The 27,606-nt window shown below is 35.8% G+C and overlaps 1 protein-coding gene across 1 annotated transcript in view; it reads left to right on the top strand.

The window, feature by feature from the left end:
- Positions 1–27,606, top strand: part of Asxl3 (ASXL transcriptional regulator 3) — a 97,037-nt gene that overhangs the window by 40,827 nt on the left and 28,604 nt on the right. The gene's annotated exons all lie outside the window — the stretch shown is intronic.

Genomic DNA, 27,606 nt, shown 5'->3' with positions numbered 1-27,606 from the left:
TCCTTAGGAAAAAAAGAGGAGAAAAAAATCATAGACAAATTTTATTAATTTTCAAAAAATATATTAAGTGATTTCTTAGAAACAGTCTCCTGTGATTCTTCTATTAGCAAATTTTGACACTGTGTATTTTTTCCAATTGATGAGCTTAATATGTGTAGACTTCAGAATTTGTGGTTTGAAGTAATAGGTATAACTAGGTACATTGATGTAGTCAAGACTAAGTCAATATTTCTATATTACTTTAAATAAGTTTTCTTAGCTTTTTATTTGATTCTTTTTTCTACTAACTTATGAGTCTCCTTTCATAAATATTTACATTTTACCAGCACAGTTTGTTATTCCCATGTAGGGCTTTGAGTAGTGATTATTGGACACATTTTTTAAAAGTTTATTTTGATTTCAAATATATTTATATCTGGAAATTTGCTTTTATCCAATAAAAATTTGCTCAAATATTATGTAAATATGGCATGTTTTAGATACTCCAGGATAATGGAAAGACAGGAAATTTGCATAAGAAGTCCTTATGGAATGAAGTGAAACAGGCTATAGTTGGATACTTATAGATTTGTTAAATAACTAAAATATGAAATAGAAACAAGTCAGCCCAGAGGGAGAAAACATGAAGAAAAATTTACTTTTTTCATGCAAAGAAAATGATAGAGACAAATTAAAGCTTCTTAAATTAAGCCTTGAGATACAGGCAGAATTCCAATAACGTGGAAAAGTAACAGGATATCAAAACTTATTTGGTAGAAGTTTGGGTTGCAGACACAATAGTGTCATCAATTCTGTTGGAACTAGATTTTCAAAGATTCATTGGGTGTGAAGTCTAACACTGAACAGTATTCTTTCTTGTCTACAATACAAAGTCCTAAGGGCTTTTTAACAGAGTTATAATACAGTAAGACTGATGCTTTTAAAGGAAAATGTTTGGAAAAGGAAGGTTAGGTTTAGGAACATGAAAGTGGAAATAATACTTAGTAAGCTATTTCACTTATTCTCAAAGGAGATATAAGAGGACTTTGGAGTTAGCATTGAAATCAAAGATGGGGGTCAAGGGGGCAGACCACAAAATTGCAGTCAACATTACTTTTCTCTCCTCATTTTTCTCCTCCAGTGGTAGTAATTTTACATTTTGTCATATAATCCTTGAAGCAAGAGATAGACAGAGCTATGGAGACCTAACTGTGATTATAAGCTTATTTAATTAGAGTTCAGGTATTAAGAAAATATTTGGGCAGGCTTGAATTATTAGCTTCTACAGTCTGTACTCCCACTTCTATGTTTATCTTGTTTATAATTTTTATCTAACTCATGGAATAAATTGTGGGATATGCAAACTACTCATATTTTGGGGGCATAAAAAGATGACAGATTTTCCTTAACTTAAGCAAAGATTCATTAACTTAGGACACCAGATTGTAAGCCTAATATTGTATTCACATGCAGTTTTTTTTAGCCACTGTAAGGAATACAAATCAATAAAGCACAATACCCATCCTCAAACACTTAATCCCTCGGGAAATTATTTATTTATTCAAGAAATATTTACCAGGCATGTATTAAGAGCTGTTTGCCTTGTTAAATACAGAGAATAGAAGAACCAATTTTGGGAGTAAGAACCTCATTGTGAAGTATAATTTACTTTGCCTACTACTGGGAAAGTTTAATAACTGGTTATGTCTACACCAAATTAAGTGTGTGACAGATTCACATAAGATTCAACATGGAAGTACAAGTAAAGTATTCAGGTGTAGAAAATGAAGAAATATAATTTGGATATGGTATTAGGGAAGATTTTATATAGCAGAGAATGTTTAAGTTGAACCTGGAAAGAGTGAAAGAGGTCAAGGCATTTATAAAGACCTATTCTGTATACACACGAGAAGAGTGACTGACAGCCTGCAAAGAGAGAGTGCTTGGATATCATTGATCTACACTGGTGGCAGGCTAAGTAAGCTCTTTGAGCTTTTCCTGAAGCCAGGGGGCACCATCAAATATTTTTCGAATGGAAAGTGGCACGTACAGACACTTTAGTATCTGGATATAGGAGGGGACAAGAAGATCCCAGGATAAATAAAAGAATTCTTATTTTCTTTTAGAAGCCAGTAACCCTGTGAATGAGGGATTGGACAGGTAGGATGATAAAGACTGAGGGAAAATGGAGACTGGTAGAAAGACAATTGCAGTAGTTGAGATAAGAGATAATGGTCTGACCTTGGGCATTGGCCTTGGAAATGAAAAGAAAGGAGTGGATTCCAGGCATAGTTTCAGCTCAGACTGAGTAGTAATAAATGATAGATTGCTTGTGGGATGGGATTGTTAAAGGTAGAGCAGGCAAGTGGAGATTTTATCTAGGGTAATTTGGAAGGACAAAAAGGAACTTTGGGCCTGGGCATTTTTGAGCATTTTAAAGGGAGAAACTTGGAATTCATTCTTTCTTCCTTTCCTCCTCTATCTGAGCCACCCAGAGGACTTCACCCTGCCTCCTAGCTGAAAAGGGACAGGTGATTTAATGCAACAAATGCTGCTGTTTCAATCCAGCTTATAAATACCCAAATGACAATGAACATTAAAACAGGGCAAGCTGGGTTTCTCATTTATCTTACCTATGCCAACGGCTATTAAGCCAACTTTTATGGATGTTTTGTTTACCTATCGGTGTGTTTTGATTTTTTTTTCATTCTACCTTTTTTTTTTGAAAGAGCTGTTTGTTTTTAATTCTTTTTTTAAAAAGCATCGTTATATCTAGTTTCGTATGCATTTCACAAATAATTGAAAATCCAGCTGAAACTGACTTAAACATTAAGGGGACTTATTGGTTCAGGTAAGTAGAAGAAAGAAGTAAAGGAATGAATTGGGTTATTCGTCCTGAGATTTAGTTTTACTGAAGTTACATAATTACAAGTAATTTTAATGAATTAAAAAATGTTTCCCCCTTGATGATAATTTACTAATCCTGGGTCTTTGTGCGATAGTCTGGTACTTGCTTCGTGGTTTACATACATGGGGAAAACATTTCTGTGCCCACATTTTGAACACAAGATCTAAATTCAAGGAATGATACTATAGAGACCACATGACTCTTTCTTCCGTAATTACTTCCTCCAAAGAGTGGAATATGCAGATAGGCTCAAGCCAACTATTGGAGCCTCAAATCTCAGGGTGTTCACTACTCCTGGGGAAAAATTGCATACTTTACACTAGCACTCAAAGATACTTAAAAAATACTGACTTTTAAGAAATTGTATTAGAGGACATACAATGTTGAGATGGTAATTTTCTTCTTGTTAGGTAATGAACATTGGTGTATGAGTGAAGTTTTGTGTTTTATCTTGGTGAGTGAAAATGTTTCTATTCTATGAATTGTCTAGCAAATGATGTTCAGATTTTGAGAATGAAAACAAATAAAAAGATGAGGTTAGTAATACCTGTACTTGGATTATAGAGGCAGCTTTGAGATATTTCTCCTGGAGAAATATACTAAGATTAAGAGTATGGATAAAAATGAGTAGGGTAAGGCTCCAGGGAATAGGTAGAAAATATAAAATCCATGAGACATCAGTGTGGAGATCATACGTAGGCAGTAGTGGAGGCCATTATGGGCAAGTTAGGCTTTTGTAAGCTTGTTTCTACATGCATCCTCCAACCTTCTTTTTTCTGCTAGCCTCAGAGGCAAATCTGTAGAGGTGCTACTGCAACCAGGTGACCTGTGACCCTTGTCATCTTCCTCCTCTTTATCTTCCTCTGCTTTCTGCTTTTTCTTTTTTTTCGTTTTCGAAATAGTGAGCCTTTGAGAAGAATGCAATAAATGATAAAGTTGTCTTTGTAAGATGGCACAGAGTTTTGTTACAATATTGATGTTTCTCACTTGATCGTTAGATACAGAACGGACCAAGCTCCTCCAGTGTAAACTTGTTCCTTCCCTCTTTGCAAAGAAATAGTGTTGCGTTAAGATGTTATTTTTAACTGTGTAAATATCCTGTTCCTCCTTAAACTTTCTGTTATATTATTTACATCTGCATGCCTTCATTGTTTCCTGTTTTTAATAGGATATTATGCTTTCGTTGTTCCACATGGGATCAGAGGGAGTCCATGAAAACTGGCCCCTGTGTCCCTTTGACATGTCTGCATCATTCTTTGAACACTTCCTTACTTTGAAGCACATCATGGTGTTCTCATTCCATTTTATGCCTTCTGAGCACTGGACCAGGAAGGAATCCTTTCTCCAGGATGCCACAGTTCCCTTTGATGGAATGCAGATATCTAAACTTCATGAAAGGTGTGCTCTTTGCTATGGGCATGGTGCTGATTTTGGATTTAGGTCAGATTTTGAAAATATATATTCATATATATGTGAATACATATTTACTGTGTGTATATGCATCTGAGAATGCCCTTCTTAACTCTGCCTTGAAGACAAAATCATGTAGAAAAATGTGAGCCTAATATATAATCATTGAGCAATTGATGCTGACATTTATTTCTATATGCAGTTTTCTGTTTTATAAACCGTGAATTTATAGTGTGCCTTCAATTCTGATTTAATACCCCATGGGTTCATTCTAGTGTTGTCTTTTCCATAAGTGTCTGTTGCTTCTCTGACATAAAGGAGCTGACTTATATTACTATTAATATTTCTGAATATTTGGTGAACATCTTGTTGTCAGCCAGTGATCCATCTTGACCACCATTCGTCCCTGATGTAAATGGTCTTCTCATTTCACTCAGGCTTGAACTCTTTTTATTTTTTTGGTGGTACTGGATTTTGAAGTCATAGTCTTTGCACTTGCTTGTCCAGCATTTAATCACTTGAGCCATGTGAGTCATGTTACCAGCCCTTTTCCATAGTTACTATTTTTGGAGGGGTTAGGGTTTACTCTTCATTTGTTGGGTTTTTTTCCTTTTGCCTATATTAGCCTTGAACCATTATCCTACTACTAAAATCATCTCGTGAGTAACTGGGTTTACAATTGTGTGACAGTATTGCTAGCCCCGTTCCCACTCTCCATCTCTCCCATCTGGCCTCAGTTGAACATCTTCCTCTTCCAGCTCACTGTCAGGCCACGCTGCCACACAGTAACTACCTCATCTGTCTTGAAATGTGAAACTTTTCTCTAGGCCTCACCCCCACATGGACACCTACCTCATACCGTGGGGCTCTATGGGTCCACACTGGGTCATGATGGACACTGCTCCTCCCAACGATCTCTCTCATAGAGAGAGAGACCTACATTAAGTTTGAGGACAACATTATCTATCTATCTATCTAGATAGAGATAGAGATAGAAACAGAAGGAGGGAGGGAGGCCTACAAAAATTTTCAAAAGCAAATCAAGGGTAGTGATGGGAGAGAGGAGGGAACAGCTAATACTAAGCAAAAGGAAAGAAATGTACATACCACCTGAAATATATATATATATATATATATATATATATATATATATATACACACACACACACACACACACACACACACACACACACACACACACATATCTAAAGGTAATCCTGCTGTGTATCACCTCTAAAAGAACAATTAAAAATATTAAAAAAAAACAACACCATCTTGCAACTGGGAAGATCAAGCCTTCCCTAAAAAAGACTTTTAAACATAAAAAAAAGAGAGTAAAAGGTCTCTGTTTTCTGACTGGATTCAGCAATGAGGGAGTGGACAGCGGAAGGACATTGAGCTCCCTGTGTTTCCTGTGTGGACAGCGCAGTGGTGCTCACTGATTGAACAGCCCATACACATAGATACTCTCCATTCAACTTTGTCTTGAGCTTTGCAAACCCTTCTTCCCCTAAACTTCCCCTAAACTTCATGCCAAATACTATCTTCTGTTATTAGCTTTGGTTTATTACATTGGTTTTCTATGGTTTGTGGACATTTTGATTGTGCCATGTAAATATTCACTTTAATCTCAAATGTTTCTAATTTGAATGTCCTATGTATGTGTGCTGGGAAGCCTGACTGATGTATTGTGTGTGTGTGTGTGTGTGTTTGTATGTGTGTTCCTCCCTACCCCGTATCCCTTTCTCCCTACCCACACTGTTCTCGCACCAGTAGTGAGGATTGCGCTCAGGATCTCATGCTCATGTAGCTTGCTTGTGAAGCTGGTACTCTACCACATCTCTAGCCTGGTTATTTTGGAAATAGAGTCTTGAGGACTTTAATGCCCAGGCTGGCTTTGGACTACAGTCCTTGTGATCTGTCCTCCTTAGTAGCTAGGATTACAGGCATAAGCCACCAGCTTCTGGTTTGTTCCTGCTCTTTCTTAGTTTCTGCATGTACTGACAGCTCTGTGGGCATGCTTTGATGGCATGTCTGGAAAGACCAGCTCTTTATCCGACCTCTGTGTTATCTCTTTGTCTCCTCTACTTCCTTCAGTGCCTTCTCTTATTTTTCTTTTCTATTTCATTGTCACCACTTACAGTTATCTATAGCTAATTTGGATATGTATATTTTTTATTGATTTTCATTTGAACAAAGACACAGAACAGTGACTTTGTTTCTTCTACTGAATGTGCCTAGCACACAGCAAGTTGCTCAGTAGATACTGAATTGATGAACTTATGAAATATGTATGAATGAGTAAGTGAGTGGATCACTTAGAAGTTAGTTTAAGCAGAAGGACTTTGGCCAGAGATTTAGAATGAGAAAGGCATTGTAGCAATCACTGTAACAAAATACTATAGAATGAGCAGTCAAGAAACAAAACTTTATTTTCTCACAGTTCCACAAGCTGGAAATCCAAGATCAAGAAGCTAGCCTGATCAAACTTTCCTGAGGCTTGCCTCTTTCTCAGGCTCACAGGTGACGATCTTCTTAATGCTTTTCACACATGACCTTCTTCAAAGAGAGGGGATCCTTGGTTCCCTGCCCACTTCTAAAGCCACTAGTCAATCCTCTTATGCTAGGACCCTGTTCTTTTTAACCTCATTTATACTTCATTAATTCTTTATAAACCTTATCTCAATAGTCACTTTGTGATTATGGCATCAATTTGTGGACACAAATCCACGTTAGATATTTTGGAAATGAAACCATGAGGATTTGATGATTATACAAGGGAGAAGAATATCAAATGCATGCTAGACATCAGTTATTACACATTTTCCCAAAGGAATAAGCTGGTATGTTTTTCATAGGTTAGAATATAATTAAACAGAAATCAGCCTAAAAAGTAAGACAGTAGTTGGAAAAAATGAAATATAGTAGAGAGATGATTTATGAGCCCAGATTTCAGAATTTAAAAGAAAGAAGGTTATTTAAGGGAAAAAGTGGTATATTTGGCCAATTCCTAAAATGGAAGACAGCAAAGAAGGAATGGAAGGGTAATTATGTACATGTGAGCAGGCCACTGTAAAGCTAAGGAGTTTGAATGGTGTGTTTGTTCTAGACTAAAGGTTGGGTTCTGGGGAGGGTGAAAGAGCTGGGTAAAGGCAGTGTGAGGGTTTATCACAGTGGTGGTTGAGCAGCGCCAAACAATTGAGGTTAGATGGTGGTAGTCTCCACCAGTTTTGTGTGCTCTTCAGCCCAGGAATGCTAAACATTTGTACATTTAACTTGGTAACAAATGCACATGAAGTTGGATGTTTCCAAGATCCTTTATTTGCTAATGTTCTCAATGAAAGAGTTGGTAAGTTTTAGGGAGAAAGAGTTGGCAAGTTTTAGAAAAGTTGTGAGATGATTATTGGAATACTTGTTAATGAGATGTAGGATAAAGAAAAAGAAAGGTGAGGTTGGAGAAACTTGACCATGTGAAGTTCAGGGAAAATAAAATGTGAGTTTGAAGGAAGAAAATTATGTCGTTGAATGAAATGTTGGAGTGTCAGAATAATATACTTGATAAATAAAAGGCACATACAGGGTGAAAATCCTCCTTGGCTACAGAATGTTGGATCAGAGAGAAAATACAAGAAACAATAGTGAAAGCCAGTGAAGAGGTAGAATATCCCTGGTCTTTCATTCAGTCTTCACATAGCGATACTGTCTTAATAAATTCAGTGCTTGAGTATATAGCCAGATGTGCCTTTGTGCATAGTTCTCTACAAGATACACTGGGAAAATTTCTAGAACTGCCTGGGATTATGCCTCATAGACCCTTTTTTCTTTAAGAATTTGTACTTTATAAACTGTGTCTACATAGAACAATTGTATGACCTTTTAAAAATATATGACAGCAGGTGGAATGAATGTCAACTTAAGTGGAGTCATATTTAGGTTTTGATTACATTTTCAATTTGAACCTCGCTGATGAAGAAGTGGCTGTCATTCTTGCCATTGAGATCATTTTTAAGTGATGTTCTTCACAGCAGCTATTTGGTGACATTAGGGCTAACAGGGCTGAGTACAAATGCAAGACCAACGACATCTAAATAAGTTATGCTAATATACATATATATGTATATATAATCGCAATGGTAATTGCAGCATCTCAGTCCAGTCCTTTCTAATCTCCCAATTTTCTTCTAACACTAACCAGTGTGTTCCCCTGGTTACAGACTAGCCACTGAAAGATATATACAATGCAGGCTCTTTAAAATCCTATCTGCCTTTGTGCTGCTCAGGTTCTGCACTCACTGGCAATAATGCACATAATTTTAACTGTGAAGAATGTCATTAAACTAAAATGGAACATTTACACAGTCCCTTTTACAGAGAATTTCGGACGAGGAAAATAAATGTGTGTGTCAGACATTTACAGCACCCAAGAAAGTGATTTATTGATTTCTGATGGCTCTGTTGGCATCAGTGTATATATTTAAAGAAGCCTTTATAAATGCAAATGGGAAAGGGCTTTCCATCTTTTTTCTTGCTTGGAAATAGCTCATACATTTTCAATAACTCGGGCTCCTCTCAGAGATTGCTTTATGTACTGTACGTATTGATTTAGAAATTATACCGTTATTTTATTCTACAAACAGTGTATGTAATGAAACGTCAATTTACCTAAAAGATTATAAAATTCGAATGTATTAACGATATGAAAAAAACACTAGTACCTTATGGCTTTAGGTAAAAGTAAGTGTGTACTTGAAATGTAATTATTTTAATGGAACTGACACCTTGGCTCCTCTGCTTCATGAAAGCATATCTTAAAGTACTTAGGAAATCCATTACTCCTTTGCCCAAGTCACTTTCTGGTGATAGTAAATCATATAGAGCCAAAGTCTCTCTGACCATACATGAATATTTTCATTCCTGCCTTCTTTAGGCTGTAGGGAGGATGTAGAAGTATACATAATTTAACAATATAGAAATCACTTACCGAGGAAACAGATTTCTTCTATATAGTCTTCATTTCTTAGCTTACTGGTGGTTAACAAAGTACTACTTATTGGTTCTTGGCTTCAACATACATTAAATAATATATAGATACGATTGGTTAACAGATACCTATTGGATTACTGGCAATCCAACAAATAGAACATATTTTATTCCCATGCGTAGGGTGGCTAACAGAGGAATACAAACACATTCAATGTGCAAAATACACCTGTATATGAATTTAAACCATTGCTACATCTCTCATATAGGATGGTATGTAGCAACTTCATGGCCTGGAAGGGTATTTTTGGCTATGTACTATTCACTACTACTAGAATATTGTAGCACTAAATATTTGATATTGCCATGTGACATTTACACAAATCCTTTTTGCTATCTAATTTATTTAATAGAGTATATGTCTATATAATGTGTATTGTCCAGTTTATGTAAGAAGGGAGAGTAAGGATAATGTGTAAAGAACAGAATTCAACTGCCTCATTATAACTATGAAAGAGATAGATAGACTGAGGTAGCTCTTCATGTGGTAGACTGCATATTAGCAAGTGTCATTTTTTGTTTGTTCTTTATCTTTAGTTGTCATTTAACAAAGCAGTTTATGAATATAGCATATGTTGATCAATGTCATCCTTTCAAATTCTCACCCATTCTTCCCCTACCCACCCCTTCCGTAATTCTTAATTTTGTAGGATAGACATTGGACTTTTAACTGCATTTTCCCCCTCTTCTCCTTTTATTTGCCCACCATACTCCCCTTCACCTGACTCCACCCCTTTGAATACCTACTTCCTGTTTTTTTTTTTATTTCACTGGAATTTGACTTTACCTTTATAAGGAATTAAACTGTTTGAGTTCTTCCTTTTTAAGGTGCTTTCTCATGCTCAGCTCATCACAGACCAGTACAAACAGATGTCAGTCAGTTACTCCCAAATTAGGCTTGAGGCTAGAAGGAAGAAAACTGATTTTATGTTTGAAACGATCTTCAGAATCCATCATAATTATTAAACCTGCCAAATATGGTAATCTGAAAAATAATACTTTCATTCTATTTGTAACATTTGTTAAAGCCTGAATAAAGGTACGAAGACCCTGTGATAGGCAACAAGTCAATACATAATCATGCTTGAACAGCTGTAAAAGTTGGCAGGATAACTATGCACCCTTAATTCCTTTCATTGCATTTAATTTTTCATTGAAGTAACACTAATTTTTACCTGTAGTATATTCCTTTATCAATTTTGGAAATTTGAAGAAAGGCAGGCAATGCCAAGAAACTGTAATGAATTTCTGCAGAAGATAATGTAGGTGAAATATGATTAAGCCAAGAGATGATGAATGAGAATGACTGAGAGGATGAGGATGCTTTGTGCTCTTTTACTGGGAGACACTCTAGATTTTTCCCAGTTCTAAAGTAGTGCTGAGTGAATAGAGGAAAGGGTGGGGTAGTCAGGAGGAACAGATCTTCATACTACTCCTGCATTCTAGAAGAGTTCACCACCACTTAATCCCTGCAAAATAGAATCACACTGCAGAAAATATTTCCAGTGGTGCTTGCTTTGGAATTTCCTTGTGTTCTACATCCAAAGGCTATTTTGTTCTTTTAACTGAAAAGAAACCTAAGCTCATTCATATATTTTTAACTCTCTAGTTAAGATGTTCATTATTAAAGAAGCAGTCCTTAGGATTTCCAATGCCCAGCCTCTACTTGGGTATCAACCCAATAAATAGACACTTTGCCCTGATCCTTTATCTGACCCCATAAAATTTGTATAAATGTGTTCAGACTTTTTAACCAAAATCATTTCAATACCTGTTTCTTGTTCAAAACCTACTGGCCTCATGTTCTTAAGACTGAAATGACAAAAGTCAATAGCTAGACCTAGGAAATATTTGCTAGTTCACAAAAGAAACACAGTGTGACATTTCAGAGAATAAAGACTTTCTATGTGTTACTAACATAGGATGGAAATGATCTACTCATAAACTGAAGATGATTCAAGACAATCCATTCATTTTATAAATATCCACCGAAGTTTTATGTTGGACTGTTTCTCATGCTAGACCTAAGGGACATCATGTTCAAGAGGCAATCAGGAGTAATTCTCTCATTGATCTAACAGTCTAATGTGAGAATCGGTGTGGGGATTAGTGAGTATGCTTGAAGTTCCATGGGAATCTAGATTTAGAGGAGTGTCACCATGTCTGAACTGCAGTGAATAAGCTCGAGCCAGGATGCATTCATTCATTTATTTATTTATTTTTGAATCTTAGAGTTATACAATTACCATAGGCAGAAGTGGTAGATTGTCCTCTACTATGAACCCTGTGGGTTTCCTGTCTGGCTGAGGGAAACAGACCCAACTTTGGCTTCTGTATGGACACAAGGCTCTGTTCTCTCTATTCATTTAAGATAGTTCTCATCTGGCCTCTTATTCTTTTTGCATATAAATGTGCCCATCAACACTTAGCTAAGGAACTCCAGGATCTTCTATTTTCTATTTTCCCTATTTTCTAGAACCACCTTTGTTTCCTATGACTGATCCTCTGCTTTAGTGTCTAGTCACCCCACGTAGGTGGACAGTGAGTGATGCTACTTATTAAGATAAGCCATAGTAAGAAGAGAGCATGTGCTAAGGGATTGAATGTGTGTCTATTCACAATTCAGGCATTGGAACTTGAACTCCAATGCAATCGTATTAGGAGAAAGAGTCTCTTTTGAAATGATGAAGTCACGAAGACTCTTACTCTTATAAATGGGATTAATGCCCTTATTAAAGAGACTTTACATCTCTCTGTCATGTGAGGATATAGCATCCTGACCTTCCAACATGTGAGGATACAGCCATCTTGGAAGAAGAGAGCAGCTCTTATCTTACGTTGTATACCAGAAAGCAAATCAACAGATGCCAAAGGAACATATACAAGGCTCCAAAAATACCTTACACACTTTTAGGTATTTAGTGAATGTTTTAAGTTACTTCTTATAGAATCTCTATGTAGCATGTTCTTATAGTATCATCATGGTAGGGCTCTCATGACCCAATCATCTGTGAATGGTTCAACCTCTGAATATCACTTGTGACAATTAAATTTGAACATGAATTTCATACAGGACATTCAAATGATAGAAAATCCAACTGTTCTCTTCCTGTCCTCATGCTGTTCCATGACTCTCCTGCTAAGGCTCAAACCCAAGGCCTTCACCCATCCTAGATTGGCACTCTATCACTGAGCTGTATCACAGCCTGAAGTTTTCACTTTATTCATTTTACATTTTAATCTTGGATTTATATTTGATTCCTATGCATCTCACTATCTCATTATTGAAAGGAAATATTGTCATTTTACCTTCTTAAATTTAAGGACAGCTTCCTTTGGTTATTTGAAGATATGGAACTAAAATGGCTGCTTCCGAGCATTTTTCTCCTGTTAAATCTAGCATTGAGGCCCCTCATAGGCAATTTTCTTGACAAATTGTTTTTCTTTTATGTGGGAAGTTCTTTCCTATTTCACTCCATGACCCTCTTTGCCTTCTCACTCACATCCCCTATTTCTTCCTTTCTTTTAGAAACTGGATGTTTTATGTTACTAGTTGTAGCATCTCGGGGTACTTCATCAGAGCTTGTCATTGCTGCATTCTTATTAATTTTTCTGGCGATTGGGGTAGACAACGGAGTGTAGCTGATTTCATCACAGTGTGAAGCCTTTGTATTGCTGCTCCCAACTCCTGGGCCAGGCTATGGGACCAGTCACCGTGGAATGTACTTTGTCCCTTCGCCTAGTCTCTGTTAAACCAATATAAATAGCTATATGAAAGGTAATAATGACTTAAAATGTTTGTTCCTCAAAGGAGAGTATTTCTTTTCATTGCACATTATTTACCATAATTTTAGGAGTTTGTTTATATTGGCTTTGAAAAGTGGGACAATTAATTTATATTAGGTTTTGTGTTAATTTATATTGGGTTTTCAAACGGCCACAATATAATTATATTTGCCCTTCATAAACATTTCAGTCCTGCTATTAAGCATTCTATTTCCTTGGCAAGCAATGAGGATAAAATTACTGGGTTGACAGAACTGTGCTCAATATTTTTACAATCTTCTTTGGTATTATATCATGCCCTTAGGTTCCATTAATTGCTGCCTGATAACTTTATTATTTTCAACAGTGCCCTGGTTCACAGACTGATTACATTAAATTAGGGCTCCTTTACTGTATGATTTTGAGGCCAGTTTGGAAGGTGGTTCAGATAGATCCCACGAGGGCTCCTCTTTGTTAAATTTTTCCTGATTCTATCCAGTAACCATATAAACCTATAGTTTAGCTCATTTCTCTCATGCAACTATTAGTCTTCTATTCATTCCCTGGCACCAGAGCCTCCATCAATGTACAGGGCACCCTTAGGCTTGCTCATACTCTGTTGTAAATAGTTAATTCTTTGGAAGAACGATAACCTTATGGACTTTATTTCTGGCTCAGGACAAGAGTACAACTCTTGATAGCAGAGTGTTAGTCTCTCATCTACCCAGTTTATCTTTACTAGAATAAATCTTCCATCCCATGAGTAAGGCCCTAGGATTTTTGTTGTTTTGTTTTTTTACATGTGAAGTGGAGTTACCACCCTATACCTCTTTACTGATCCTGCCAGGAATTTGTCTCCTCCAGTCTCCAGCTGGAGGGATGAGAAATGCTAGTGGCCCACAACACTGAATAAGTCACTGGCTCACAGTGCAGGCCAGAACTAGAGCCACCTTCCTCACAGGAATATGTTGGGTAAAAAGAGTGGTCAGAGATAGAGTGACATGGACACTTTTGCTATCTGCCAATAGGAAACAATGGAGAAGCTTTAGATGGTTATTGACCATAATTTTCACTACTATGGCTGTTTTATTGAAGAGGCTCACGGAGCTCCTCATACTACCAGCTTAGAAATGGAATACTACTACCTTTGAAATTTAGTGTTGCCTGTTGATAGGGTAACAAAATATTGGTTTGCAGCTTTTTGCCCTAACGTGTGCCAAAATCATTTATGTTAAATGTACAATGTTCTCAAAAGTGACATATTAATAATACATGGATATTTCCACATGTGTTGTAATGTGTCTGTGTTCAATAACCATTTTAATGGAATTCAGAATAATGTCTTATTTTAGAGTAAAAATACCTAAGGAAACTGCCATGTAGTTTCTCTGTCATCTTAGATTATATTTCACATTCATACTAAAAAGTTCAGTTTTTCTCAGCAGCCTTTAAAAGAAAGGGTTGTGGTTAAGTATAGATTAATTGTATTTTAGTACTCACAACTATTTGTTTTGATTCTAAGTGTCATATGGTCTCTTTACTGGGCAGTGGAGTAAAATTAACAAGTAGATATAGTGCTTGTGCTCAAACATTCTACTATGCACAAAGAGAGTTAGATGGGCAATCTTAGAAAGTGGTATGCTAAATTATAGAACTGTAGCAGGCTATTGAGAATGAGGCAGTTCAGAAATGTTAATGATACTGAGAATTTGTTTTCCTCAGAGTAATTTTGCATCAAGCTTTTACAGATTTTTGAAAAATTGATTTAGACTGTAATGCCAACATTTTTGTTGTTTAAATCTGATGTGGTGTACATTAGAGGCATTATTAAATAAATATAAGTAAAAGGAAGATGCCTTGATGGAGGGTGGAGGAAATGCTTCAAGTGGTTCAATTTTCCCACTTTCTTTTAATCACCCCTTGGGACAGCTTCCAGAATGTTACTTGCTGTACTCTGTGTTCTCACTTAAATTCTTCTAATGTTTCATCCATTTAAAGACTAAAAGAGAAACTTCTCTGAAGAGAAATAAGAATGGCCAATAGACATGAAGAAATAAATGCTCAGCCTCTCTAGCCATAAAAGAAATGCAAATCAAAACAACAGTGAGATTCCACCTCACCCCAGTTAGAATGGCTATAATCAAGAACTCTAATATCAACAGATGTGGAGGGGATGTGGCCAGAAGGGAACCTTACTGCATTGTTGGTGGGAGTGTAAACTTGTTCAACCACTCTGGAAAGCAGTATAGAGGTTCCTCAAAAGACTCTAAACAGAGCTCCCCTATGACCCAACAACCCCACTTTTGGGCATTTACACAAATGATCACAAACAAGACCATACTAAAGCTACCAGAACAACTATGTTTATTGCAGCATTATTTACTATCGCAAAGATATACACAATGGAATTCTGTGCCTCCATCAGAAAGAATGGCATCGCCCATTTGTTAGGAAATGGAAAGACTTGGAAAAAAATTGTATTAAGTGAAGTAAGCCAGGGCCAAAGAAACATCGGTCCCATGGTTTCCCTTATTTGCAATAACTAGTATATGTCTGGGACAAGCAGAAAAGCTAAAAAGGTATGTGCAGTTGACCAGATAAGATGATGTTAAGTGAAATGAACCACAAGATAGGGACTCAAGTGGTTTTAGCTGTCTTGCTACTGTTTCTAAGGTATTTATAATGTAACGTGATCTTTCTGTTTTTGTTTTTGTTTTTGTTTTTGTTTTTGGGTCCAGTGGTGGGGCCTGAACTCTGGGCCTGGGCACTGTCCCTCAGCTCTTCAGCTCAAAGCTAGTGCTCTACCAGTTGAGCCACAGCACCACTTCCGGTTTTTTTCTTTTATCTTATGTGGTGCTGAAGAATTGGACCCAGTGCCTCATGCATGCAAGGCAAGTGCTCTACCACTGAGCCACTTTCCCAGCCCCACATGTGATCTTTTTATTTCTTTGTATGTTCTCCCCTGAGGTATAACCCCTGTTTTCACTGTATTTGATGTCAGTGTGCCCTGCATCTTGTATATCCACTTCTCTAATTGGGAGGGGAATGGAAAAAACAAAATGCTGAAATAGGGATACAGGTTGACCCATTGTAACAATGAAATATACAAGACACTATGTGGAAAAACGAACTTTACAATTTAGGCAGGGGCAGGGTGGGGTAGTGTAGTTGTGGAGGGTGGGAGGGAAAGGATGCTAGGTGAAAAACAAAGGAGGAGGTAACAATGCTTGATAGGAAATGTACTCATGACTTGCTCATGTAACTGTAACCCCTCTATACAGGATTTTTACAATGAAAAAAATGTATTTAAAAATAAATAAATGAATATGGCATCAAAAAGAAAACAAAACAGGAAAAAATCTATTAAATGGGCTTAAATAAACTATTATTGATGTTAAGAAATTATTTAATGTGTTTAATGCTTTTCATTGTACTTATTATTTTAGTAACATTTCTGTATATCAGAATACAGTTGATAAGGAGTGTTTGCTTATGAAATAAGGAGACTTTTGATTATGAGATATGGAGTCTTTTGATTATGAGATAGTTTTAAATATGCCTATAACACTTTCATATTGCTGAAGACAAAATAAATTTATGACAACAATAATGCTAGCCTTTGTTGTGTTTTTAGTATAAGATATGGATATACTTATTTGGGGAAAGAAACTATTGAGATATCATTCTCTCAGATTTATATAGACCCATTATGAAAACTTGAGAATGTGCATCCAATATTTTTATGTTATTAAACATAATTTTATGCCCAATGTGTGATAGCTTTTATGAAAATATGATCAATTAAATACTTTAATCTTTGATATAAAATATGCCCATTTTGGTGACAAAATCAAGTTTGAAATCTAGACATTTCTTTGACATATACAAAATTGTAGGGAAATGGAGAAAAATGTGAGCAATATTACTACATAAAATATAATATTATATTATATTGAGGAAGTCACCAAATTGATATCCTGTTTGGCAAAACATTTTATTAAAAAGGCTGACCCTCACCCATATGCAATAGAATTTCATCATTGTCATTATGGATCACATACAGGCATCTCTGTTTATAGATGCTATTTTTATTATATTGGTTCTTTTGTCTATCCTTACACTAGAACTACATTTCCTTTATTACTAAGTGTTTTCTATCTACAAGAGGCAACTTGACACCTCTATTCTTTTTTCTTTTTTTAATATGTTCTTATTCTAAAAATACTGTGCAGAGGGGTTACAGTTAATGAGTACATGAGTAAGGTAATGAGTTCATTTCCTATCAAGCATTGTTACCTCCTCCTTTGTTTTTCCCCTAACATCCTTTCCCTCCCACCTCCACAGCTACACTACCCGCCACCCCTCTACCCCTGCCTAAATTGTAAAGTTTGTTTTTCAACATAGTGTCTTGTACATCTCATTGTTACAATGGGTCAACCTGTATCCCTATTTAAGTATTTTGTTTTTTTCCATTCTCCCTCCCCAAATTAGAGAAGTGTATATACAAGATGCAGTGCACCGACATCAAATACAGTGAAAACGGGGGTTATAACTTGGGGGAGGAACATACAAAGAAACAAAAAGATCACAGGTTACATTATAAATACCTTACGAACAATAGCAAGAAAGAAAAAAAACCACTTGTGTCCTTATATTGGGGTTCATTTTACTTAACATTAAAGTGTCCTTATATTGGGGTTCATTTTACTTAACATTATCTCATCTGGTCATATGTATGACCTTTTCTGCTTGTCCCAGACATATACTAGTTATTTCAAATAAGGGAAACCATGGGACCTATGTTTCTTTGGGCCTGGCATACTTCACTTAATACAATGTTTTTACAAGTCCTTCCATTTCCTAACAAATGGGGAGATGTCATTCTTTCTGATGGAGGCATATATATATATATATATATATATATACACACATATGTACACATATATAAAAATATATACATATATGTACCACATTTTCTTGACCCATTAATCTACTGAGGGGCATCTGGGTTGGTTCCATATCTTAGCTGTGGTAAATATTGCTTCAATAGACATAGTTGTGCTGGTAACTTTAGTGTGGTCTTTTTTGTGATCATTTGGGTAAATGCCCAAAAGTGGGATTGCTGGGTCATAGGGGAGCTCTATGTGGAGTCTTTTGAGGAACCTCCTCCATACTGCTTTCCAGAGTGGTTGAACAAGTTACACTCCCACCAACAATGCAGTAAGGTTCCCTTCTGGCCACATCCCCTCCACATCTGTTGTTATTAGAGTTCTTGATTATAGCCATTCTAACTGGGGTCAGGTGGAATCTCACTGTAGTTTTGATTTGCATTTCTTTTGTGGCTAGAGAGGTTGAGCATTTCTTCATGTCTATTGGCCATTCTTATTTCTCTTCAGAGAAGTTTCTCTTTAAGTCTTTAGCCCACTTATTTATCTGGCAGTTGTTTCTTTGAGGATTTGTTGTGGGGGGATTTATTTTTTTCAATTCCAAGTATATGTTAGATATGAGACTTTTATCTGTTGTATGGCTAGTGAAGATCTTCCAATCCATGGGCTCTCTATAGAATCAACTCCAAATGGATCAAGACCTCAGACACAAAGCAGACACCCTGAGAATACTACAGGAAGGAATAGGAGAAACCCTGTCTCCATGCCACAAACCCAGAAACAACAAATCAAAGAAAGTTTGAATAAATGCAATTGTTTGAAGCTGCAGATCTTATGCATGCCAAAGGACATAGCTAGCAAGACATCCCTATTCTTTTTCCCAGCTATTTATATTTTCCCTAGCCATTTATGTTTTCATAGACATTTTAGAATAGTATCAAGTTGGTTCATGTCAAGGTTTTAGTAGGTGTGATCTAAAAGCTGATTCCTGGTCAATGATAAAGACATGGTATTTTTACCCAGCAGAAACCTCATCTCATTAGCACCTTAACAGTCAGCTAGAAAGCTGTAATAAGTAAATGTTCAGCTTAACAAACTGTGATCACAGAATGTCTCAACTGGGAAGAATAGTTCATAATTAGCTTTTATTAATTTTGTGCTTTCTCTTATCCATGATCATAGTTCATGTTGGGGATGCTGTAAGCTGTTAAAAATGGTCAGGAACATAATAGACCTTTCCCCTTTGTCTTCCTAAAAATGTCTATAGACGTGTTTGAAAATAGATTTATTCCAATAGAAATTGCTTTGAATTTTATTTCTTGATTTGATTTTGTTTTAGAATTCTTAATAAAGGCTTACCTTTCACTTACATTTCTTTCAAATATAAGAAAAGTATGTACATTAAATCTTTCTTTTTAAATTTATAGCTGAAATATATGAATTTTCACTTCACTCAAGTGTATTATATTTTTATTTCTTTATTAGAAATTTTTACTAGGTTTTATTCATTTAATTGCTCCAGGAAAAATTATTTAACAAAACTTTTATTTTATAAAATGTTTTAGTTTTCATGAGTTAATTTGTCACAAAATACTGTAAGTCCCCTAAGTTTGTAAAATTTTATTTTTATGATTTATTATTTCATTTAGATTTATCATTAGTCGCCTCTATTTCAGTCCAATGGGATAACTGTGTCATTTTAGAATGAATGTAGATGTAAAATGTTTGTTCTCAAATTGATTTCTAAAGTGCCTTTGATTTTGTAAGCAGATGTTTGTATTTGCTTTACTGCCATAATTTCTCTCTTCCTTTTGGGAACATAGATTATATTTTATTTCTAATGTCCATGCTATTTACATTTGCTTTCTCTGTTTTCCTTTATATGCAAATTTAATGAATACTCTCTCATTTTAATTTTTGATTTGATTTTGTGCCATATGCCTAAAACCTGCTTTCAAAAATGCATGATCTTTATCCAAAAGTTGGTTTGAATTTCCTTTCCAATTTGTTTTTATAATATTTGTATTTACTGTGTTTTATTCCTATTTCTGAGATAAATGCCATATTTATGGATAATCAGAGTTCCCAAATGACAAGTTGTTCACTTGTCAGTATATGGTTATTATTTAATTAAATGGAAACATTTTTCAGTTATTATGATAATGAATTGTGTCACTGGTAACTGATTTTTAAACAGCTTGGATTTTAAAAGCTATTCCTTCCCTTTATCATTGGAATAAAATTAGATGGTTGACTTGATTGTTTGCACCGTAGATCATATGTGTCCTGTGGGTGAGAACATATGGTGCGATTAGATCACTGGAGTCTCTCAGTTGGGGAGGGAACATGTGCATGCTTTGCAAACTAGGGCTCATTGTTATAGCAGTAGCTCCCATGAATTCCTTTCAGGCTCACACCATTGCAGTTGGGGCCAGACTCCTATAAATACACAGCAATACAAAACTTCTGTCAAAAAGCCTAAACTTCACACATCCCTCCACTCAGCAGGGGAAAAAATGACAATACAATAATAAATATGTGATCTTTATTGCCGTACAATTTCGTTCTGTAGGAAATCAATTAATTCCACATAACCTCTGTAATTTCTTGTTTATAAACAACAGATTATTCTTTAGGTATTCATTTTTATAGTGTTAAAATCATAACGTATAATTTTGCTTCTATTTCTCACATCCTATAATTATTGTTAGAAATGTTAGTTTTAGAAATTCATTCTTATGAGCATCAGAACAGGGTACAGTGTATAATGATTTTTTTCATGTGAAGGAAAATTGTATTAGAGTTTGAGAGAAGAAGTGATCATTGCCCATGGTATTTACAGTGGCATACTCAAATAAGCATTGACATTCATTAAGATTACTTGCCAGCAGGCCTGTGAATAGAGATGAGATATGAAAGAATTGAAGTTACTGGGGAAGGAGCCAATCATTCAATAGTGCTCATGTTTTACAATGTTCTCCTGTATCACCTTAGTATTATAATCCAAACTGGCAAGTCTGGTTTCCATTAACTGCTAACAACAACAACAACAAAATTCTGCTTTTTTTTTCAGGCTAATTTTACCGAACAGATGTTTTAGCCCTTTTATATTATTATTATAATGTAATCATATTATTATACACATATAGCCCTAAAATACACTAGATTCCATATAATTATTCTATCTGACAAATGAAGGAAAGTTATTAGTAATTATACCAGTGTGTTTTAAGATGTCAGTGGTAGGTATAAGCATGTGCACTGGCATGAATAACAGCAAGATATCCTACCATATATCACGTAATTGTTATTTCCAGCACTGTGGTTGCACCTTGATACACATATAACAGAATATTGATAGAAATAAAACAGATGCTGTTAACTTCAATGACATAGTTATCTATGAACAACTTTTGTAAATATGTCCAATATAAATATATTTTCCCCAAAATGCAAGTTAGGTATAGAAAATTTGATGTGTATTAAAATCTAGGCAAATTCTGGTGTTGTGTTATGACTTCTGTTCATGCATATCCTCTGGTGCATGCATATCCTCTGAATCATTTGTAAACCACATGAAGTGCGAGTGTATCATACAATACGCTATTAACATGTCAGAAAATAACTTAACAGTAGGCCTGCACATCTTCTTTTATCTCTTTGATCTTTGGATAGCTTTTTTAAAGGTCATTTATACATTTGGTTTGGCATATTTAGATTAGCCTTCTGTGACCCTTTAAGCCACAGCCACAGTCACTGGATGGAAGGCCAGGTGTACTGAATAAAGGGTCTAGTGTTGAATTATTGTTACTAAAACTCAGTGTGATTGATGTCTCAATGTGTTCAATGGTAATACCTAAAGGAAACTTAGAAGTTTTATGCTTTTGTAATATTATAGCTTATTTACCTTTCAAAAGTATTAAGATATGTATTTTAAAATGAAACTTTTGAGATATGAGGAGAGTAAGAGCAGGTACGAGTTAGAATATGGTCCTTAGATTGAGTGAGGAACCAGAAAAAAAAATCACATATCTTTTTCAGAGAATCTAGAGAACAAAGATAACAAATACACAATGCTACATACACAGAGATTTCATCTTGTATGTTAAAATAATGATCAGTTTGTGTAGAAGAAATAGTAAATAAAGTTTGAATATGCTTTCAATGGAAGTTTTATAAAACTGTCAAGGACAATTTTTTTATATTTTTATTGTAAAAAATGTTGTACAGAGGAGTTACAGTTACATAAGTAGGGTAATGAGTACATTCCATAGTGAGCATTGTTACCTCCTCCTTCATTTTCCCTCTACCATCACTTCCCTCCCCACCTCCCCAACTCTTCCCGCCCCCCCCCAAACATTGTAAAGTTCATTTTCAATAGTGTCCTGTACATCACGGCATCACAGTGGGTCAGCCTGCATCCCCATTTAAGCATTCTGTAATATCCCTTCCCCTCCCCAAATTACAAATATATATATATACAAGGTGCAGAGCACCAACATCAAATCCAGTGAAAACAGGGGTTATACCAAGGGGAAGAACATACAACAGAAACAAAAGAATCACCCTCAACAACAAATCCTCAAAGAAACAACTGTCCGATTAACAAAGGGGCTAAAGACTTAAAGAGAGACTTCTCTGAAGAGGAAATAAGAATGGCTGGTAGACACATGAAGAAAGGCTCATTAAGTCTTTAGCGCACTTATTTATTGGGCAGTTGTTTCTTTGAGGATTTGTTGTTGGGGGATTTAATTTTTTGAGTTTCAGGTATATTTTAGATATGAGACCCTTGTCCGTTGTATGGCTTGTGAAGATCTTTTCTGAAGAGGAAAGGATGACCAATAGACAGATGAAGAAATGCTCAACCTCCCTAGCCATAAAAGAAATGCAAATCAAAACTGAGATACCACCTCACCCCAGTTAGAATGGCTATAATCAAGAACTCTAATAACAACAGATGCTGGAGGGGATGTGGCCAGAAGGGAACCTTACTGCATTGTTGGTGGGAGTGTAAACTTGTTCAACCACTTTGGAAAGTAGTATGGAGGTTCCTCAAAAGACTCCACATAGAGCTCCCCTATGACCCAGCAATCCCACTTTTGGGCATTCACCCAAATGATCACAAAAAAGACCACACTAAAGCTACCAGCACGACTATGTTTATTGCAGTATTGTTTACCATAGATAAGATATGGAACCAACCCAGATGCCGCTCAGTAGATCAAAAAAATGGATCAAGAAAATGTGGTATATATACACAAGGGAATTCTGTGCCTCCATCAGAAAGAATGACATTGCCCCATTTGTTAGGAAATGGAAAGAGTTGGAAAAAATTAAGAAGTAAGCCAATCCCAAAGAAACATAGGTCCCATAGTTTCCCTTATTTGCAATAACTAGTATATATCTGAGACAAGCAGAAATGGTCAGATAAGTTGATGTTAGGTGAAATGAGTATTCAAATGTTTTTTTTTTCTTTCTTGCGATTGTTTCTAACATATTTATAAGATGATTTCTTTGTTGCTTTGTATGTCCCTCCCCTATGGTATAACCCCTGCTTTCATTGTATTTAATGTTGGTATAATTTGTGGAGGGGAAGGAAAAAACAGATCATTTAAATAGGGATACAGGTGGATCCATTGCAACAATGAGATGTACAAGTCATTATGTCAAAAAACGAACTTTACAACTTTGGCGGGGGGGGGGGGCAGAAATGGGAAGGGATGAGAAGGGGAAACAAAGGAGGAGGCAACAATGCTTGATAAGAAATGTACTCATGTTGTTAACCATATAATTGTAACCCCTCTATACGGTATTTTCACAATAAATAAAAAATAGAAATGCTCAACCTCTCTAGCCATAAAAGAAATGCAAATCAAGACAATGCTGAGATTCCACCTCAACCCAGCTAGAATGGTTATAATCAAGAAATCTAATAACAACAGATGCTGGAGGGGATGTGGCCAAAGGGAATGCTACTGCATTGTTGGTGGGAGTGTAAATTTGTTCAACCACTCTGGAAAGCAGTATGGAGGTTCCTCAAAATACTCCACATAGAGCTCCCCTATGACCCAGCAATCCCACTTTTGGGCATTTACCCAAATGATCACAAACAAGGTCATACCAAAGCTACCAGCACATCCTCAGATGAATGGATCAAGAAAATGTGATATATGTGTATATATATAGAGAGAGAGAATTCATATATATATATATATATATATATATATATATATATATATATATATATATATATATATTCTATGCCTCCATGAGAGAAAATGGCATTGCCTCTTTTGTTAGGAAATGGAAAGACTTGGAAAAAATCATATTAAGTGAAGTAAGCCAGGCCCAAAGAAACATAGGTCCCATGGTTTCCCTTATTTGCAGTGACTAGTAAATGTCTAGGACAAGCAGAGTAGGTCAAAGGCTATGTACATATGACCATATGAGATAATGTTAAGCAAAATGTACCCCAAGACAGGGACACAAGAGGTTTTTTTCCCCTCCTTTTACTTGCTAGTGTTTTTAATGTACTTACAAGGACAATTTTTATAAGGACCATTTCTTATTTTAGTCTTTAAAAATAAGTTGAGCTCATTAAATTGAAGTTCATGAGAATGCATTGATTCAGGGCTGGGGTAATAAAAGTAAGTCCCTAATTCTCTAGAGTTCTGCCCTGCTATAGTTTAGGTAGTGTAAAGCAATGTTTCCTACAGTGAACATATCATTCTTACAGATTGTTCTATGGAGACCAATGTTCTGTGTTTTCAGGTATTTGGGAAATGGCTGTAGTCATTTGCATTGTAAAAGCTCAAGAGCTTTACAATTAAGAAAAAAGTTGAATGCTGTGTTAGTGATGTTTCTCAAATGAAACTGTCCTAAAATCCTTTATTTCTTTAGGAACATCATGGATTGGTTCATAGAATGTACTGAGGGAATTAAGGAAGTAGAGGAACGAAGGTTTGGCATGTTGCTAATCTGCTGATTCTCAGATAGACATTTCAAAAATCAGATGACATTCTCTGTTACTAATAATTGAGTGATTGATTTCCTTAAGAATGGTAACAATATCATTCTTTCTAATAGAAGCATAGACTTCCATTGTTTATATATGCCACATTTTCTTGATCCATTTGTCCATTGAGGGGTTGATTCTATATCTTAGCTATGATAAACAATACTGCAATTTACCTACATGTGCTGGTAGCATTAGTGTGGCTTTGTTTATGGTCTATTGGATAAATGCCCAGGAGTGGTATTGCTGGGTTATAGGGATGCTCTATGATTAGTCTATTTGTGAGTGTGTGTGTGTGTGTGTGTGTGTGTGTGTGTGTGTGTGTGTGTGTGTGTGTGTGTGTGTGTCTGGTCGTAGGGCCTAAACTCTGGGCCAGGGCGCTGTCCCTCAGCTCTTCAGCTCAAGACTAGCGCTCTACCACTTGAGCCACAGTGCCACTTCCGGCTTTTTTCTTTTTTGCTTATGTGGTGTGAGGAATCAAACCCAAGGCCTCAGGCATGCAAAGCTAGCACTCTACCACTGAGCAACCTTCCAAGCCCCTATGTTTAGTCTTTTGAGGAACCTCCGTACTGCTTTCCAGAGTGGTTGAACAAGTTTGCATTCCCACCAACAGCGTACTAGTGTTCCCTTTTGGCTACCAGCATCTGTTATTGTTAGTTTTCTTTCTAATTAGAGTGAATTATATTAAGCGAAGTAAACCAGACTCAAAGATTCATAGGTTACGTGGTTTCCTTCATTTGTTTAACTAAAACTTGCCTATTAATCAACATATAAACACACTAGATGGTAAAAGACAAAAATGTACTTGAATATCATAAATTATACAGATCTCTAGACATTCACACAGTGAGACCAGAGAAAAATACTTTGGGGACAGGATCACAAAGGTTCAATAGCTATTTGAGTATGATCATATAAAATGATGTTTATCAAAATGAGCTCCAAGAAATGGAAACAAGACTTTTTTATTCTCCTTCATTGCTGTTTTTGTTTTCTGTACCTTTTGTCTTGTATGTAAGTTTATCTGTTTGGGGAAGAATAAGAGGAAGCACAGAAATTATGGGACAAAGTGTGAACAAATGCAACAGTGGTACACACTAGACACCATGTTCAAACTGAGCTATACAACTTGTGGGGAAGGGGCAAGAGGGAAAAACTGGGAGAAAACCAGGGAAGAGGCAGCACTCTTGAAAAAGAAATGCACTGCTCATTTCCTGACTGTAACCCCTCAGTACATCAACTTTACAATAACAAGAATAATAATTGAGTGATTTAGGATTTTCATATGACTATTCAGTATTGATACAATTTCAGTGACATGTTTGTTACTGTATTATAAAAATTTAGTTAATTTTGTGATATGAAAATTTACCCTTCTAGTAGGCTTTAAAATTGAACTGTGACTTGTTATTAGTTTGTAACTCAAATATTTTTTTCTTCATGGGTTTTGGCTTCTGTTGCAAATGAAATTTCTTTCTCCATTGAACTGTACCTTATCTTCAGGGTGGAAAGTGTTTAAAGATGAGACAGTGTAATACTTTCTGGTTGTGCTAATGTGGTCTTGCTCAGATTGCAATGAGAGTTGCTGGCAGAGGGAGATCTTGAGTTACTGGCTAGGAATTGACAGTGTTAAGTATTGAGCATGTTTGAGCATGTTCCTTTACTATAGAACTCTTAAGACATCATCGCTGTCCTGACATCTCTTCTAGTATAGATGCCCTTTCTTACCCCTGTACATAGAGAAGGGGACTAACTGGTTATCGTAAATTATGTTCTCTCCAGGAAAGCCTTGTCTTTGGCACTGATCCCTAGGCTTATCAGCTATAGGCCTGAGTAGTAGCACTTATTTACTCAAGGCTAAGAAACTGATTTCTCAAAATGTGACAGCAGAGGTCACGCAACCAGCCAACACCAAGTCAACAAACTGCTCATGATATGAAACTCCACAGTAGATTGCACCTTTTAAATGTTGCTTTCTTAGGTAGCATGCTATCTTTGTTCAAATTCACAGACCTTGAAAATTCTGAGATTGAAAAGATCACAAACTAAACACTTAATAATTGATGTTTAGTTTTATAATTTAAATTCAAAATGCTATCCTTCATGTGCTATTTGTTAGGTAATATGTTAGGTTCTTTAGACTCATTTTTGAGTTTACATTAAGTATTTTTTGCTTTTATGTTTACTTTTTCTATGAGAATAATGAGACAGATGGAAACCAAAAACTATTCAGAAATCGGATCATCTTCAGACAGCTGTGAAAATACAAGACTCAGTTTAGCAGACCAATTTTCTAACTTTAAATCTACACTTCTTACTGTAACATGCTGAGTTACTTAAGTATAGAGAATAAAGGAGAATGTCTTAAATATTCAAAAATGTGTTATTTTTCTTCCTTAGAGGATGTTGAAAGAACAAGGGTTTACATGAAATTTAAATGGTTTCAGATTTAATAGAAGGAATGATATGTTCCATTTTCTGGATTGCCTATAGCTAATTGATTTAATTTGAAGAGATAATTTTGTCTGCATTTTGGAATGTTGTGTTAGCGTAACATAACTCTGGTATTGCCAGCCCTTAGACAAAAGCTAAAATCCTGTGTC

This window comes from Dipodomys merriami, unplaced genomic scaffold (genome assembly GCF_024711535.1).
Source record: "Dipodomys merriami isolate MVZ:Mamm:240054 unplaced genomic scaffold, mDipMer1.0.p SCAF_2, whole genome shotgun sequence".
Lineage (NCBI taxonomy): Eukaryota > Metazoa > Chordata > Mammalia > Rodentia > Heteromyidae > Dipodomys > Dipodomys merriami.
Note: the sequence above shows the minus strand (reverse complement) of the source record. Positions and strands in the feature narration are given on the sequence as shown.